General features: G+C 40.6%; 1 protein-coding gene across 1 annotated transcript in view; it reads left to right on the top strand.

The window, feature by feature from the left end:
- DTHD1 (death domain containing 1) overlaps nt 1-16,477 on the top strand; it is a 99,621-nt gene that overhangs the window by 1,526 nt on the left and 81,618 nt on the right. The gene's annotated exons all lie outside the window — the stretch shown is intronic.

Genomic DNA, 16,477 nt, shown 5'->3' with positions numbered 1-16,477 from the left:
CCGCCGCCGCCGCCCAGGTGCTCCCGCGCCGCGCCTCGGCCGCTTCCTCCCGGGCCGCGGGGGCGGGGAGCCGGCGCCCGGAGCCGGGGCAGCCCGGGCTCGGCGGCGGGAGGGGGCGGGGCGGGGGCGGGGAGCCGGCCGTCCCGGTTCCGCAGCATAGCTGGGCGGCTGACTAAGGCGCCGCGACCTGGCCGCGCCCGGCACCCTCGCCACCTGGCGCACGGCGGCCGCGAGGCTCCGGGGCTCGACCCCGAGGTTCCCGGGCTCCCGGGGCTGCGGGGGCTCCCGGGGCTGCAGGGGCTGCAGGGGCTCCCGGGGCTGCGGGGGCTCATGGGGCTCCCGGGGCTGCAGGGGCTCCCGGGGCTGCAGGGGCTCCCGGGGTCCCAGGGCTGTAGGGGCTCCCAGGGTCCCAGGGCTGCAGGGGCTCCCAGGGCTGCAGGGGGATCCCGAGGTTCCCCAGGCTCCCGGGGCTGCAGGGGCTCCCGGGGTCCCAGGGCTGCAGGGGCTCCCAGGGCTGCAGGGGCTCCCGGGGCTGCAGGGGCTCCCGGGGTCCCAGGGCTGCAGGGGCTCCCGGGGCTGCAGGGGCTCCCGGGGTTCCCGAGGCTCCCAGGGCTCCCGGGCCCGCGGGGCTGCGGGGGCGCGTGCGGCAGCCCCGGTGGGCGAGGGCATCCCCGTCCCCGTCCCTGTCCCGGGCCCGGCCCGCCCCCGACTGCCGCTGTCGCCCCAGGACCCCGGTGCCCCCCCCCCCGCCCCCGGCCTTTCCCGAGCCCCGCGAGGCCGCCGGTGGTCCCGGGCTGCGCGTCCTGAAGTGGCGCCCGACGGGCCCGGGACGCTGCCCGGCCGGCCCCGGCGCGTGACCTGCGCTCCTCGGATCCCCTTCAAACGGGGCCGGTGAGCAGGGGGGTCAGTGTCCCCCTCTTTCCAGCCGAGGTGTCGGAGGCCCCGGGGAACCTGGCCAAGCCGACGCCCCCTGAAGGGGTGGGGGCGATTCTCCATGTACCTGGGAACTCCTAAGCCTACTTACTCCCTGATTTTCTGAATCCTCCTTTCTTGTCTTTTGCACCTGGAGGGGCGGGGGGGGCCGTGACCCAGTCCCCCTGGCACCCCAGATTGCTAGATGCTGGGAAGACCTTGCCCGTTGGAGCCGGACCTTGACATCCTGCTCTTGGAAGTCATGATCCCCAGGCAGCAAAACAGGAGGGAGTCCCCCGCAAAACAAAACAAACAAAAACACCCAAGATGACTTGTGCGGCCCCTCCCCCAAAACCTAAGAGTCAGTAAAAGCTGAATACTTTATTTTTAACTTAAACACGTCTTCACAGACTGTACCTGAAATTCTCTCCCTTGAAAGATGCAATATCCTTATCTCTCCGCTGTACCTGTTGATAGAAGCGAGGCAATTAGGGAAAGTGCTGAGCTTATTATAAAAATTAGGTAATTGGTGAAGTCCAGCTTATAGAAGGCTTCCCAGGAGCCCGTGCCAGTGGTAGGCGTCGTCTTCACCAAAATACCTGCCACCAAAAAGCATCCTCCTGCCTGCAAGCCTGAAGCAGCTCTAACAGGCTCCAGAGACCCCAATCTCCCTTTCTTTTGAACTAAATACTTAACAGCAAGCCCTATTTCCACCGGGAAGAGTTTTTTGTTGTGTTGTTTTGTTTTTACGTTTTCTGAACCTCACGCATTGTCTTTCCTTTGGATGCCTGTAGACTTGTATTTATGTGGCTTTCCTGGCTTCGTTTTAGGTTCTTAATCCGGTTTTTGTCTTGTTTGTTTTCTAAGAGTTCTCACATAATTGTCATTTATTTTTTATTTTTTGTAAACCATCATAAAGTCCTTTTCTGAGCAAGGTAGAACTAAGCAAAAATTCTCACATTAGTAATGGTGTGTCTCGGAATGCCAAGCATTGCTTTGGCCTCAAGCTGCTTCTCTTGGTAGATTTTATGAACTAATTGGGACTTTATGTCTCTTTGCATCAATATCTTAGTTCCTTGATTACTATTCAGTCACTGTTTAACGGATTTATTGGAACTTACTGTTTAGATAATTTAAGAATACGGTAGTAGCCAATACAATACAACCACTGGATTTACAGTCCTTTTCTGAGGAGGAATAAAGTTAAGAGCTGAAAGGCACACCAATGATTTAATAATAGCTCTAGGAAGTGAAAGAAAAACAGTGGTCCCCCGTTGAATGTTCAGATGTATTCTGGTTTTAAGAACCTTAATGTAGGGGATCCCTGAGTGGCTCAGGGGTTTGGCACCTGCCTTTGGCCCAGGGCGTGGTCCTGGAGTCCAAGGATCCAGTCCCATATCAGGCTTCCTGCATGGAGCCTGCTTCTCCTGTCTATCTGCCTCTCTCTCTATCTGTGTCTCCCATGAATAGATAAATAAAATCTTTAAAAAATAAAAAAAAAAAGAACCTTAATGTATGGAGGAAAGTAAAAGATATCTGAGGAAATCTGTCAAAGGTATTCTTTTATTAATTCCTCATTAACCGTATCAGATTCCAGCCAAACATCTAATATATATGTTGTAGATATAAAACAGCTCTATGAACTGGAACCCCTTCTTTAATTTTATAAACATAGGCTTAATTAAGATTTAGGTTAAGTAGTCAGTAGTGTATAAATTGAACACATCTAGGCTGTATTCGTACACTATAAATTACTTAGCAGCCCTCACAATGAGGCAGCAAAGTGTACAAGAAAATTAACATCATAAAAACTGAGGTCTGATATCTGTTTACTGCCAAGGCCATGGAGTATATATTCCCAGGAGTTTCCATCTAGGCTGGATTTATTCCAGAATGATTTAGCCCCACCCTTCTTTCCTAGATTTTTACTCAGGGAGCAGGTATAGCTTGCCCTTTGCCAGATTTTGTGTCTTTGCTCCTCCTATCCCTCCTACCCAGAATGCACTCTGCTTCCAAAAGAGGAAATCTGACAGAGTGGAAATCTTCCTCCTCTCCCTCCTCTCCCTCCTTCCCCTTCTCCTTGCATCATGGAGGCTAACACCCATACAGCATTGAGGTGTCAGTTGCTATTCCCAGCTCTTGTAAAATCTCACTGAATTCTCTCAACAGCTCCTAAAAGAGACAGTGTTATTATCCCCATGATAAAAAAGTTAAGAAAGAGAGATTGAGTAATTTACATCAATTAGGAAATAAAGAAAGGAGAAGTCCAACCCAGTCTTCTCCAGGATCCGCCCACTGCCCTGGATTGCCTTTTAGGGAAATCAGTGTGCTGGAATTAAAAAGGCCTATCCTGAAAAAAATGAAGCCTGACCACGTAGGTTGTAGCATTTTGAAGAGACTCATTAAAATGTTTGAGCCTCAATTTCCCCATCTGTAAACTGGGAATTGTAATACCAAGAGAATTTAATGTGATTGCTTGTCTAAGGCACCTAAAGAATTGTAGTCCCTTCCTACATTTATTTTTTTTTCCCTTCATACATTTAGTTCTATTCTCTTTACTCCAATTACTCTTCAAAACTAGGTTCGAATCCCATCTCCCTCTTAAGCCTTTCCAGATCTCTGCTACCCACAATCATATACACAACAGAATTTAAAGTATTTTTCTCTAAAAGAAAATCCAATATAATTTTTGCCAAAAATAATACTTCAGGAATATAGATAAAATAGGCATGTCTATTATAATATTTAATTCATTTTAGATAAGCAAATATTTATAAAAATAAAATTATATGCTAATGTATAAACACTGCTTATTCCACTCATATTTTATAAAATAATTTTATTCATATTTTAGCATGCAACCTTGACATCAGTAATTGCATCATGAGAGTCACATTTCGAATCATCAATGTTTTGTTTTTGTCTTTTTCCAGAGCATATTATTTTCACTTGTGTTTAAATTTTTGAAGAGACCTACCTTTCTGAATCCTTTTATGTTTCTTGTCACCACCAGGAATGTTATTATAAACCACAAGTTTCCACCTGCGTTATATTATTTTTTGTCATTCATCTTAAATATGCATATCTGTTATCTCCACCAGTTTTTCTGGGTTTTTTGGATGCTTTTTAAAAGGATGTTTGCACTAACGTAGGACAGTTAAAATTGTGTAGTCACACCTCCGTACATAATTAACGGGTTTTAAATATCTTCACCTCCGTGATTTTTAAGCCAAATCCTTCAGATGACCTTTTTATGTATCCTAAACTATGCCTGATTGAGGATGTTTCAGGCTACTTGCCCCACGTCTAACTCTAGTAGTTCAAGTAGTTTGCGGTTTGGATTAATGGACAATAATTGCAGAAGGGTCTTGAACCTGGACTATATACATTCTAGGGACCAAGCATTGTTACAGTTTTAACACTTTCAATCCTCACAAGAAGTCTGGAAGGTAGACACTATCATTATGTCCTTTCTTAGCCAGTTCCTTTTCTCATCAAGGAACAATAAGGGAGAAAGGAAGTGAACCCCAGTAATGTGGATTCAAAGCCTAACCTGTCTCAAGTATTCTGCCTCAGAGAAGACTTTTAAAATTTCAACCAGAAGAATATCTTTTCTGATGCCTGATTTTTTGGGCGAAATGATGGCCTATGTTCAGGCATACGTGGTACTCTTCCTTGAATTTTCCCATTGACCCTTGTTTTTATTATTAGCATACTTATGTTAGGGGATTTTGCATTACAGATACTGAGAAGCTTTTCTTCTTACTATTTGTGTTCCCTGGATTTCCATTACCTCTACTAGAGTACTCTTGTCGGTCTACCTTGCCTTATGGGTACTTGGAATCTTTTATTACTATTCAAATTCCCCGAAGTGCCACCATAGAGCCTTGAATAAATGTTTGTTTCATTAAATTGAAATCTTTATATTCATTTGGTTAAATACTTGATACTTTATTATAAGTTTTAAGAGTTGTTTTGAAAGTTTTATTAACTTTCTCACCACAAGGGAACTAACTGCCTAGTGGATGGATGTCTACTATAAGGTAGACAAAGTAGAAATGCCAAGTATTCAATTAAATTTGACCAAAGGTTGATGAGATTGTGGAAATAACTTCTTTTAAAGTATTAGTTTTGGGACACCTGGGTGGCTCAGTCATTTAAACCTCTGACTCTTGATTTTGGCTCAGGTCATGATAGTAGGGTCCTTGGCTAAAGCCCCAAGTGGAGCTCTGTGCTCAGCATGGAGTCTGCTTGTCCCTCTCCCTCTGCTCCTGCACCACCACCACCGCCCTCTCTATCTTTCTTAAATAAATAAATAAAATCTTAAATAAATAAAAGTCTTAAAGAAATCATTAAATGTTTTAAACAGTGAACGTAAGTTTTCCTATTAAACTACATGAATTGACAAAAGGATAAAACTAGGCTAGTGGCAGCAGAGGAAAAAAAAAGATGAGTAAAGGAAGCAAATTTTGGGGCCAGTTTTAAAATCAGCAGGACCCACAAACCTCTGAATTCTTATCTCCTCAGAGCCTTCATCATTCTCTTGTGGTCTGAAAGATTTCATTATCTTTAGGGGTTTGCATCTCACAGGAGATATCCAAATCTAACTAAAGACTTCAACTGTGCAAAGAAGACTTTACTCAAGTAAATTGTAAATATACCATTCAAAGAGAATTTTGTTTCTCCTGCTGCCCTGTTTATAACTTATTTTTTAGCCTGGGAAATTTCAATGTCATAAAATGATAGGATCTAAAAAAAATAAAATAAAAATAGGGGTGTCTGGGTGGCCCAGTAGGTTAAGCGTCCGACTCTTGGTTTTGGTTCAGGTGGTGATCCCAGGGTCATGAGATGGAGCCCCATGTGTGGCTCAGCACTCTTGCGGTAGAATCTGCTTAAGATTATCTGTCTCTCCCTCTGCCCACCCCCTGACCCCTACTCATATGCTCTCTCACGTGCTCTCTCTCAAATAAATAAATAAAAATAAAAAGTTTTCCCACAAAACTAATGTTTCAGAAACTTATTTAGGAACTAGAGATTACAACATTTCATTGACACTGATACATACTTTACGACTTCTAAAATAGGGATTCATCTTTAGATGAATTGCTGTTGGCCAGGCAGTAGTCATGCTATAATTTGTCATTGTCTACATGCTCGTGAACTTGCCCCCACGTGTTTATATTGTCATCATTTTGGTTACTTACATTGACAGTGCAACATATGTTGAGCTTAATTGTCATTTACAATGCCCTTTAAAAAGATTACACTATGTTTCTGCAAAAAGTCAAGGAAACAGAGCAGTGTGATATTTGATCAAAATCTACATTGAGGGCAGCCCCAATGGCCCAGCGGTTCACTGCTGCCTTCAGCCCAAGGCCTGATCCTGGAGACCCGGGATCGAGTCCCACGTCGGGCTCTCTGTGTGGGGCCTGCTTCTCCCTCTGCCTGTGTCTCTGCCTCTCTGTCTGTCTGTGTCTCTCAGGAATAAATGAATAAAATCTTTAAAAAAAATCTACATTGAAATAATTCTCAGAGAGCATTTTCACATATATATATAATAAAAATTCTAAGTGATTTGTGTTATGTCATAGTTTAGGTCACAGTGATTTTTTTTTTCTCATGGCTTAAAAGGATTTGTGTATCTTAAAATAGATTGTTTTGAGAGTTGTTGACATCCAGCAGTTTCTACCACTGCTTACATAAATATCTAATTTTATTTTGCTATGGAAAAAAGTTCCTTAAGGAAAAATTATTGTTAAAAGGAATTCCAGAGAACCTAATTATTACCCACTGGATTTGCAGAAGAAATACATTCACTGAGTATAAAATCATTACTTCCACTTTGTTGTATCAATCGTCCTCATATATTTCCAAAACTGAGTTTATGAAACACACCAGAAAATTCTATTTGTGCTATAGTTTGAAAATTCTGTATAGCTCCATTTTTGTTTCCTTTTTGCTAAAAATGCTACACTTATAATAGATCATTGACCTTGACAGCTCTTCTGACACCAAGAAAACCAAGGGGGAGAGGGGATTTAAAGAAGCAAAAGGTAGAGAGGTTAGAAATACAAAAACAACAGATAGAAATAGATCTCTTATAAAGCAATGAAATTAAACTATTAAAAAACTAATTTGAAAAGCACAGACTAATACCCATGCAAAAGGTAAACAGAAAACAAGAAAGGGATTGATAAAACCTCATACCACAAAACAACCACCATAAAAACAAAGGTCACAAACCAGCTGGGCAGCATGCAGTTCAAGCGTCCTTCAGAAGCACATAGGGTTTAGCAATTTTTAGTTTCCCAGATCTTTAAGATTTTATATTAAAATATGGATTTATATTAAAATATAGTTTTTCAGCTTCTCTGGAAGAGTCAGAATATCTGATAACACTGAACTCATATTCCCACAAAGCAAGTGTGAACTGACTGGAAACATGGCTGCCCTTTCTGGACGGGATAGACGTTTGCTAATTTGCAACAGTCCCACTCCCCCTGTTCCTCCTTGAGGTTGTAACTTAGGAGCTGGGAAGGTTGCAACTATGGGATCTTGCCTGAAATTACAATGAGTGGGAGACAAGCCATATGAGTGACCCACTGGGCAAGCTTATGGATTTCCAAAAGGGAAGTCTTAGAAATAGAGAACCCAGGTCAAAAGTTAGTACCCAATATACTCAGAATGTTTTATCAGCAGAAGCAGCAGGCTGATCTAGGATCTACTGAGTTCTTAAAGTAAGTCGAATAACATGTTAAACACTTTGTAGCCGTTATTCATTCAACTAATTTTTGTGGATATTGTAAGATGTAGTGATTTATAGAGATGCAGAGATAAGCATATACATACTTCACTATCTTTTCAAGCTTGAGTATGAGAGCAGAGGCAGATATTACACAAATTATGACATATATGGATACGTATGGCACATGCATGTGCTGTTCTACACATATACATAACACATACATATATTACCTATACTACATAGTAGATCTATGCATGCATATATGTGCATTTACCTATTTACATGTGTACACAACACATACCTGTATGTTTAAGCCACGTGAATTTGCTGATTTTGTCTATATTTAACCTCAAAAATGGTCTTTATATTAATACATTGTTTTTTTTATTTTTTTAAATCTTTTTTTTTAATATTTTTTTATTTATTTATGATAGTCACACACACACAGAGAGAGAGAGAGGCAGAGACACAGGCAGAGGGAGAAGCAGGCTCCATGCACCGGGAGCCCAACGTGGGATTCGATCCCGGGTCTCCAGGATCGCGCCCTGGGCCAAAGGCAGGCGCCAAACCGCTGCGCCACCCAGGGATCCTATATTAATACATTGTAATTGTGAATGGAAGAAATGCTTTCCTATTCTCCATCTTTCCTTCATGCAAAGGGAGCTTCTAACCCTACTGCCCCACTTTGCCCTCATTCCTCATCCCTGCATACTGTCTGTGCTAGTGGAGTATCTTATTGATTGGGTACACTTGGAAGGAGGGCCTGAGCCTCACACCTTCATCCCCTCTTTCTTATAGCGTGGATCACCATCAGGGAGCCAGAATTCTGTGTTGCTCTTCCAAGCTGTAACACCTCTGGGAGATTTAAATATATTCATAGCTGCCAGAGCCTGACATGTTGTCTAAAAGTAAAGTTTGATTCCTTGTCTGCCTGACTCCTGTCTTTCCATTCATTTCAAACAAGGCACCCCAATCTTTGTGGTATTAGGAATGAACAATGCAAGAACAACGAGAGAGAATTCTCTGCAGGAGAATGAAGAGAAGAATGGTTTTTGACCAGTCAGAAGAGTCCTCTTTAAACAAATGATGTTAAACTGAGAAGTAAAGGCTGGGGGGCGGGGGGGGGGGAAGGGAGTAAGCTATGTGTGTTGTGCTTGTGTGTGGGAGGATGGAAATAGAATCCTGGCAAAGAAGAGCATTTGTCAAACCTCAGAGGCAGCAAAAGCAGGAACTTTGGAGGAACTGAAATAAGGACTTTCAGGTAGTGAGCAAGGATGTAGATAGAGTAGACAGGATAGAGTTGGAAGGACAGGCACATACATTATGTAGGGCCTTGTAGGCCATGGCTAGGTTTGAGGATTTTACAAGAAGTCATTGGGATGGCAACGGGAAATCACTGAAGGGATGCAAGCAAGAGAGAATGAAATTATTTCCTCATCTCATATAATCTTCAAAACAACCCTTTTTGGAAGGTACTATCATGATGCCAGTACATCAGCTGAACAAAATGAGGTGCAGGGAGGTTGAGGTGCAAATGTAGTATTTGACAGCACATATATATGATTCTAGGGACCACTCTTTTAATGGCTATTCTAGTCTTCCTATCCAAAAGAAGTACACAGTCTAATCTGTGGAAATTTCAGGGTATATGTGCATTTGTAGATTTTAACTTACAAATAATAGATACGACTAATTCACTAGATTTTTGAGGGATTTATAAAAAATTTTGGCATTTATAACTTGATACCTCTGTATTTTGGGAAATAAAATGGACAATTGAGTCAATTCATCCTTCCAGTTTCTACAGAATTCTAATGTTAGGGAAGATTTAATTTTTTTAGCTGTAAGCTACCTCTTTTATGTTACATAAACAAATTCAATCATTTCCTCAAAACCAGGTAATTAAAAATAGATTGGAGGAACATAGGATAAGAATGCCCCAGCACTTCATGAGAAAGTTTTGACAGATTTGACAATGAAGATGCTAAGTTACTCTTTCTATATCTGAGAGTGCCACAAATGGACTCATGATTTAAAGGTTTATTCGTTATGTATAATTTGCACCTTGGTTACTAGCAACTTCTATGCCATCAATGTCCGTTGTTCTTACTTTAAAGATTTTATTTATTTATTTTGAAAGAAAAGGAGGGAGAGAGAAAGAATGAACAGGGAGGATGGGCAGTAGGAGAGGGAGAAGCAGAGTTCTCGCTGACAGAGAGCCCGATGCAGGACTTGGTCCCAGGACCCTGGCTGGGATCGTGACCCAAGCTGAAAGCAGAGGCTTAACTGACTGAGCCACCCAGGCACCTCTGCTGTTCTTACTTCAGAAAAAAAAAAAATCCATATATCCTGTTTCACTGTCTGAAAAAGTAGTGTTCTCATTTAAAACACATTTTCTAAAAAAGATATCTATCTGCCATTTGATCATTTTCTGTGTGAGAAATATGACATACCATCTTAGTTATGCCAAACAGCAGGTGCACAGGCCTTCAAAGACCTCACTCTCAAGTTTGCATTTCCTTCACTCCACATGGCTTCGGTAGCATCCTGTATAATGGTTTTGTACTTTTTCCTGTGGAAACTCTCATACCCACACTACCTCAACTTCAATCTGGCTTAGCAATCAGAATACTTGGTGTCTCTGCTCAGAACATTTTTCAAGCATATTAAGGAGACTGTGGCAGTCATGCTTGATTGAACTTTTCTTCTTTCACTTGTAAAGGAACTACTACTCATGCATTCATTCGGCCGTGAATGCTTGGCTTTTTTATTATAGTTACTAGGACACTAAAAAAAGGAGTTTTTTGTTTTTGGTTCTCATTCATCTCCAGAAAACACAGGAAAATAAGACAGCAGTAGAATCAGTCACTTGTCTTTTTGCCCAAGTAGGGACAATTTTTACTGAAGCTATATTTTTTAAGAAGGCACCAATTTAGTTCCTTAGGGTTATCTTCATAAAGTGCAGAGTGCATTTTCAAATAAAAAGCAAAACAGTATCAGATGGGTACATATTTTATTGAACCAGCTGAATTAATAGGCAATAATTAAATATAAGGAGCTTTAGTCTCTCTTTCATTGTCCCTTCCAAATTGTCCTTTTGGATTTACTCTACTCCTGCCCGTGAATGAAATATAGGGCCAGTCCCTTAGATTTTCTGATCTGTGTCAATGAAAAGAAAAGTCTAATTTATCTTACAAAACATGTCCAGTCTGACCTAGCATGACAGACTAACTCCAATATAGTTCATCCCATGTAAAACATACTGCCCTCTGTCACCACCCTTTCCCACAAGCCTGCTTTCAGGTCTAGAATGCTTCTTTGGTGTTGTGGGGGTGTGGTTAGAGGACTGACATGTGTTCTCTCAGTTGTTCACCTCTTTCCCCATTTGCTAGCTGCTAGATCTGACCCCTCAAGGATCAGGTCAAAAGGAACAGGAGGTTGAGAGGAGAAGTTGTCTCTGAAGTGGTGAGTGCAGCTATGATTTTTCTGGCTTTTCTTCTCCTACTTCTCCCCAACTCTATCTCCACTCCACCACCACCCCCTCCTAACCACTGCTGGAGTCTGGACTCTACTGGATGCTCCAGAGACACAGGAAATACTTCCTCTCAGCCAGCAGCTTTTGACACCCCATCTCAACACCCTCCTGGTTCATTGTTTCTTTCAATAGACGGAGTCCTTACTTCAAACCTCTCACACAGCCCAGAGTCTTCAGCACGTTTTAAAATACACAACTGGATGGGGGATCCCTGGGTGGCTCAGCAGTTTGGTGCCTGCCTTCAGCCCAGGATGTGATCCTGGAGTCCTGGGATCGAGTCCTGGGATCCCTGCATGGAGCCTGCTTCTCCCTCTGCTTGTGTCTCTACCTCTCTCGCTCTCTCTGTTCTCTCATGAATGAACAAATGAAATCTTTAAAAAAAAATAATAAAATAAAATAAAATACACAGCTGTCATTTACCATAGATGTATCAACCGTTGTCTTATCTTTTTCAAAGCTGAACTTCAAACTGCTGCCCATACTACATTGAACATGACTGAGAATAATGGATAAGAGTCAGTGGAAAAGTATATCATTCAATAGAGACAAGTTATAAGAAGAACACGCTACTAGTACCTCAACAAGGCTGGAAGATTTACTTTTGCAGGAGTGCCAGCAAGTGTGGGTGATCATAGCTATTAAATACTATCCATATTTATTAATGCTGGGGTCATCTTTATTAACTACCCACATGCAGGCTTAGTACATAAACCATCTCTCATAATCCTCATACCAGCTCTGTGAATTGGATTCTATTATTAGCTTCACTTTATAGATGAGGTTACTTAGAGGTTTAAGAGTTAACTAACTTACCCAAGGTCACATACCTTATTTTTTTTTTAATTTTTATTTATTTATGATAGTCACACACAGAGAGAGAGAGAGGGGCAGAGACATAGACAGAGGGAGAAGCAGGCTCCATGCACCGGGAGCCCGACGTGGGATTGGATCCTGGGTCTCCAGGATCGCGCCGTGGGCCAAAGGCAGGCGCCAAACCGCTGCACCACCCAGGGATATCCGGTCACATACCTTATAAATGGTAGAGCTGGAATTCAAGCTTATGTCAGATGCATAGGTCTTGCTCACCGCAATTATTGCAACAGGCTACCTCCCTTTGGGACCGGACTGTTAGTGTAAATAGTAACTGGAGCTGATCCATTTAAATGGATTCTTACAAGCATAGCCAAAGGTTTGCCCAGATAACAGATTTGATTTAACAGCAGCTTTCATCTGTGTGTTATTGATAGAAATCTTTCACAGAGTGAGGTGTTTCCTGGGTACAGGCCTACACACGACTATAAACTTCCAACTAACAATACAAAAGAATAACAAGACCCAAGTCTTCCAAGTCATCCATCCACCCCCTCGCACATCTTCTGGCTAATTGCATCAATAATATAGTCAACAGTGTTCTGAATCACATTTCTTCTGATAGTTAATGAAATTTATAGTTTTAGTTATGATTTCTAGGAGTCTTGTTATGCATTTTAAATTCCAGTTCACAGGTTCCTTGTGCTATCTTTGCACATAGGAGATAATCACATTACTCACAGTAGCTTGTGAGAAAAAAAAATGGGTTCGGTCAATAACATTATCAGGCAGGTCTTGCAGAAGAACATTAGCAACGTGGTGAGTTCAGAACAAATAGATTTGCTTTATAGGCAAAACAGCATATTAAAAGCTTTGAAAAAATTAATAGGCCTATAGGGAGCAGTGGCAAGGTTCAATAGAAAAAGAGAAAGCCAGAATCAGGCCTGAGGACAGACACCGGAAATGGTCATTATCTTAATTCATAGTATAAAGGGGTTAAAGGCGCAAAGATAGATTCCAGAAAGCATTTGACTAATGACCTAATCTGATGGGATGGTTATGCCCACAGAGAAACCATGCAGCTCTCCAATGACCCTGCTTAAGCCAGTCATAAAATTAGCAATTCCAAATTAGGTCTATGTAATGTTTTATGAAAATGAAAGCTACTTGAACAAGTTTGAAAATACTTTCCTCAATACTCTCTCCTAGAGATTTATGACATACATTATCATATTAAAGTCTTTATGGAAGTCCTGTAAACAAACAACACCCCCCCCCCCCAAAAAAAAAAAAAAAACCCAACAACCTGTTTACTCTTGCTTAACTTAGCATTTCTTAAGTCTATTGGATCAGGAAACCATTTTTTTGTGTAACACCTTTAGCTTGCTGAACCACTCTTTTGGAAAAGCTGAAAGTTTAATTAGGGAATCTCACATCCTATAGGAAATGCTTGAAGTAGATTATTGACTATTGTTTCTCATCACAAAGTTATTGAGAATTGTTGGTCATTATGAGTTAAAGGAAATCGTCTTTAAAATGCTTCCAATGTGTAGCTATTCCAGATGTCTGGTCAAGGTCCAAAGACTTTAACCTGGAAACAGAGGTAACAAACTCAAATGAAAATTATAGAGACTCTAGGTAGGATATGGGCCTCAATTGAAAGTCTTTACACCTCTTCATGGAAATGAAATAGGGTGTTCCTATGGGTAAAGTTAAGGTTTTTGCTTAAAAATCCATTTTAGAATCCAACTCAACTCATACTGGAAAATAAAGATCACAAAATTTATACTCTAGAAAAAATTGAACCTAGAAAATTTGTGAGTGGATGTTAACAAATGCTGTTATCAAACCTAAGGAGCTCAATAAAGTATATTTATGATATATAACTAATTTAACTAGTTTAATTAGTAACATAGCTTCCAAAGAAACTCTTGAAATAGTTATTTGCTAAAACTTACCAATATAACTGAATGGGTTGACATACTGGTCTAATAATAAGACTAGATAATATCTTTGGAAACTTAATTTGTCAGTTACAGAGGTGAGCACCTCCATGGATTATGTATGTTGATCCCATCCATAAAAACTCACATTTCACTGAAGGGAAGGGAACCTGAGGATAACAGACTTTAAGTAATTTACTAAAATTCATATTGGTAATTAGTGGAGTCAGAATTACCCACTCTATTCTATAGCCCAATATAGGATTTCCATGTATTTGGATTTTATGCTGCTTCTTTGGGTGTGGTAACAAAGGCCAGAATAACAGTTCCCTAAATAATACAGAAGCTTATTCCTCTCTTAGTTCACATAAAAGTACTTCAGAACTGGATCAAGCTCTTTATCAACCTATGGAATTTATCTCATGGCCCAAGATAGTTGCTCTAGCTCTCACTATCACATCCACATCCCAGCTGGTGAGAAGGAGAGAATAAAATGCACAGTGTACTGTTTTATAGGCCAGACCTAGAAATTGCTCAGTATTTTTACCCATGACCCATGGCCTAAAATTTAATCAAATGGCTATACCTAGCACTAAGGGAGGCTGAGAAATGAAATCCTCAGCATCCATGTGCTCAGTTAAAATGCCAGGGTTCTTTTACTAAATAAGGGAGGAATTACTGTTTGGGAAAAACTTGCAATTTTTGTCACAGAGTCATTAGCTACAAGCTACTTAACTACAGGTGACTACCAAAAATTGTTTTACCTTTAGAATAGATTACGCTAGGCAATCTTTTCTGCTAGAAATTGAATAGCAAAGCCAATTCGCTGGTGTGAAGTGTGAGTCAATAAAACATTCATTCTTCAGAAGGATGAGAGACGGTGGATCTTTCTATCCTGATGGAAGATACATCTGACATCTTCAAAAATATTATAAAGTTGTTAGAAATTATTGTTGAATCAATCTAGAGATCAAAGATACTTTGCTATGTCTCTATGGTGCTATTAAGATATAAGTTGTGCTAAACCATAAATGATCAACCTTAAGCTTATGCAAATGAGTCTATGAATGATACATGTCTCTAAGTGTTAAAGAATATTCATTTAAACTACTAAGTCTACTTTATTTCAACTGGATTAAATGGATCATAAATAAGAAAACTAAACATAAAGTGTTACTCCCTAAATAAAAGTCATATCATAGCAATAAAGGTGGTACTTTCATATCATATTTCATATCATATTTCAACTAAACACATGTATGAAAATAACAGGCTATGTGTGAGATTGCCTTGGATAACGTACAAGAGAAAAATCTGCATTAGAGCAATTCATTCTAAAATCTGTGAAGAGAGAGCACATCAAAAAAATCTTGTGGAAATTTCTATAAAGAACCATCTTCATGGGGAACCTGGGTGGCTCAGTTGGTTAAGTGTTTGTCTTTGGCTCAGGTCATGATTTCAGGGTCCTGGGATCAGCCCCACATGGAGCTTCCTGCTCAGAGGGGAGTCTGCTTCTCCTTCTCCCCGTCCTTCCCCCTCCACTCATATTCTCCTCAAATAGATGAATAAAATCTTTTTAAAAGAGAGAGAGAACCATTTTCCTTTGAAAAAAAATATTAAAAAATCTTTGGAACCACATAGAAATTATTCCAACAATCACAAATAAATGGCTCAATGTTTAAAGACTAAAATTTTCCCACGTTTTGCATATTTTAACTAATAGACATTAATGTACAGTAAATTTATGACTTTGAAAGAAATATGTCATTTTTTTTTTAAAGTAGGCTCCACATCAGCGTGGAGCACAACATGGGGCCCAAACTCATGACCCTGAGCTCAAGACCTGAGCTGAGATCAAGACCTGAGCTGAGATCAAGTATCAGATGCTTCCCTGACTGAGCCACCCAGATGCCCCCAAATAAGTCAGTTTTAAAAATCCTGTCTTTATATAGCTCCCACCTACACAGAGTTCTGATTTATCTTAAATTTCTGTATTTTCATTTACCTTTCTTTTCTATCTTTTCAAATATTTTCTCAGGTATTCGGTTTTACTGAGAGGAGCACCGCAAATATCTACATGTCATTTTTATCAGAAATTCACAGCTTTCAAATTCCTTTCATATGCAATTTTCATGTACTTTTTGGAACTAATGCATATTAATGCAGAGTACAATGTCTTATTAGAGATATCTGAAGCTCAATACATTTCTTAATTTTCTCTTGTTTAACTAGTGAAACCTAGGGTTCTGATTAACGATCATTTTAATTGATGGAGGTTTTCCTTGTACTCTGGAGCCTTCAAAATTTTAATGTCACTCCACACCTTTTTCAGGTTCTTTGGACCCACAACTACCATTTCAAGGAATGTAGGCCTTGTGTTTCCTAGGAAACCATGTGCACACAGCAATATTCTTCGACAAATAAAGAGCACACTTATTCTTTTTTCAATATTATAAAGCTTGGGAGAAATTTTTCTATTCAATCCTAAGAATCCTGGACCATGTAAATATTATTTTTACATTTATCGTGGTG

The sequence above is a fragment of the Vulpes vulpes genome, chromosome 14 (genome assembly GCF_048418805.1).
Source record: "Vulpes vulpes isolate BD-2025 chromosome 14, VulVul3, whole genome shotgun sequence".
Classification (NCBI taxonomy): Eukaryota; Metazoa; Chordata; class Mammalia; order Carnivora; family Canidae; genus Vulpes; species Vulpes vulpes.
The sequence above is the reverse complement of the archived record's forward strand: the minus strand, read 5'-3'. Positions and strand labels throughout refer to the sequence as shown.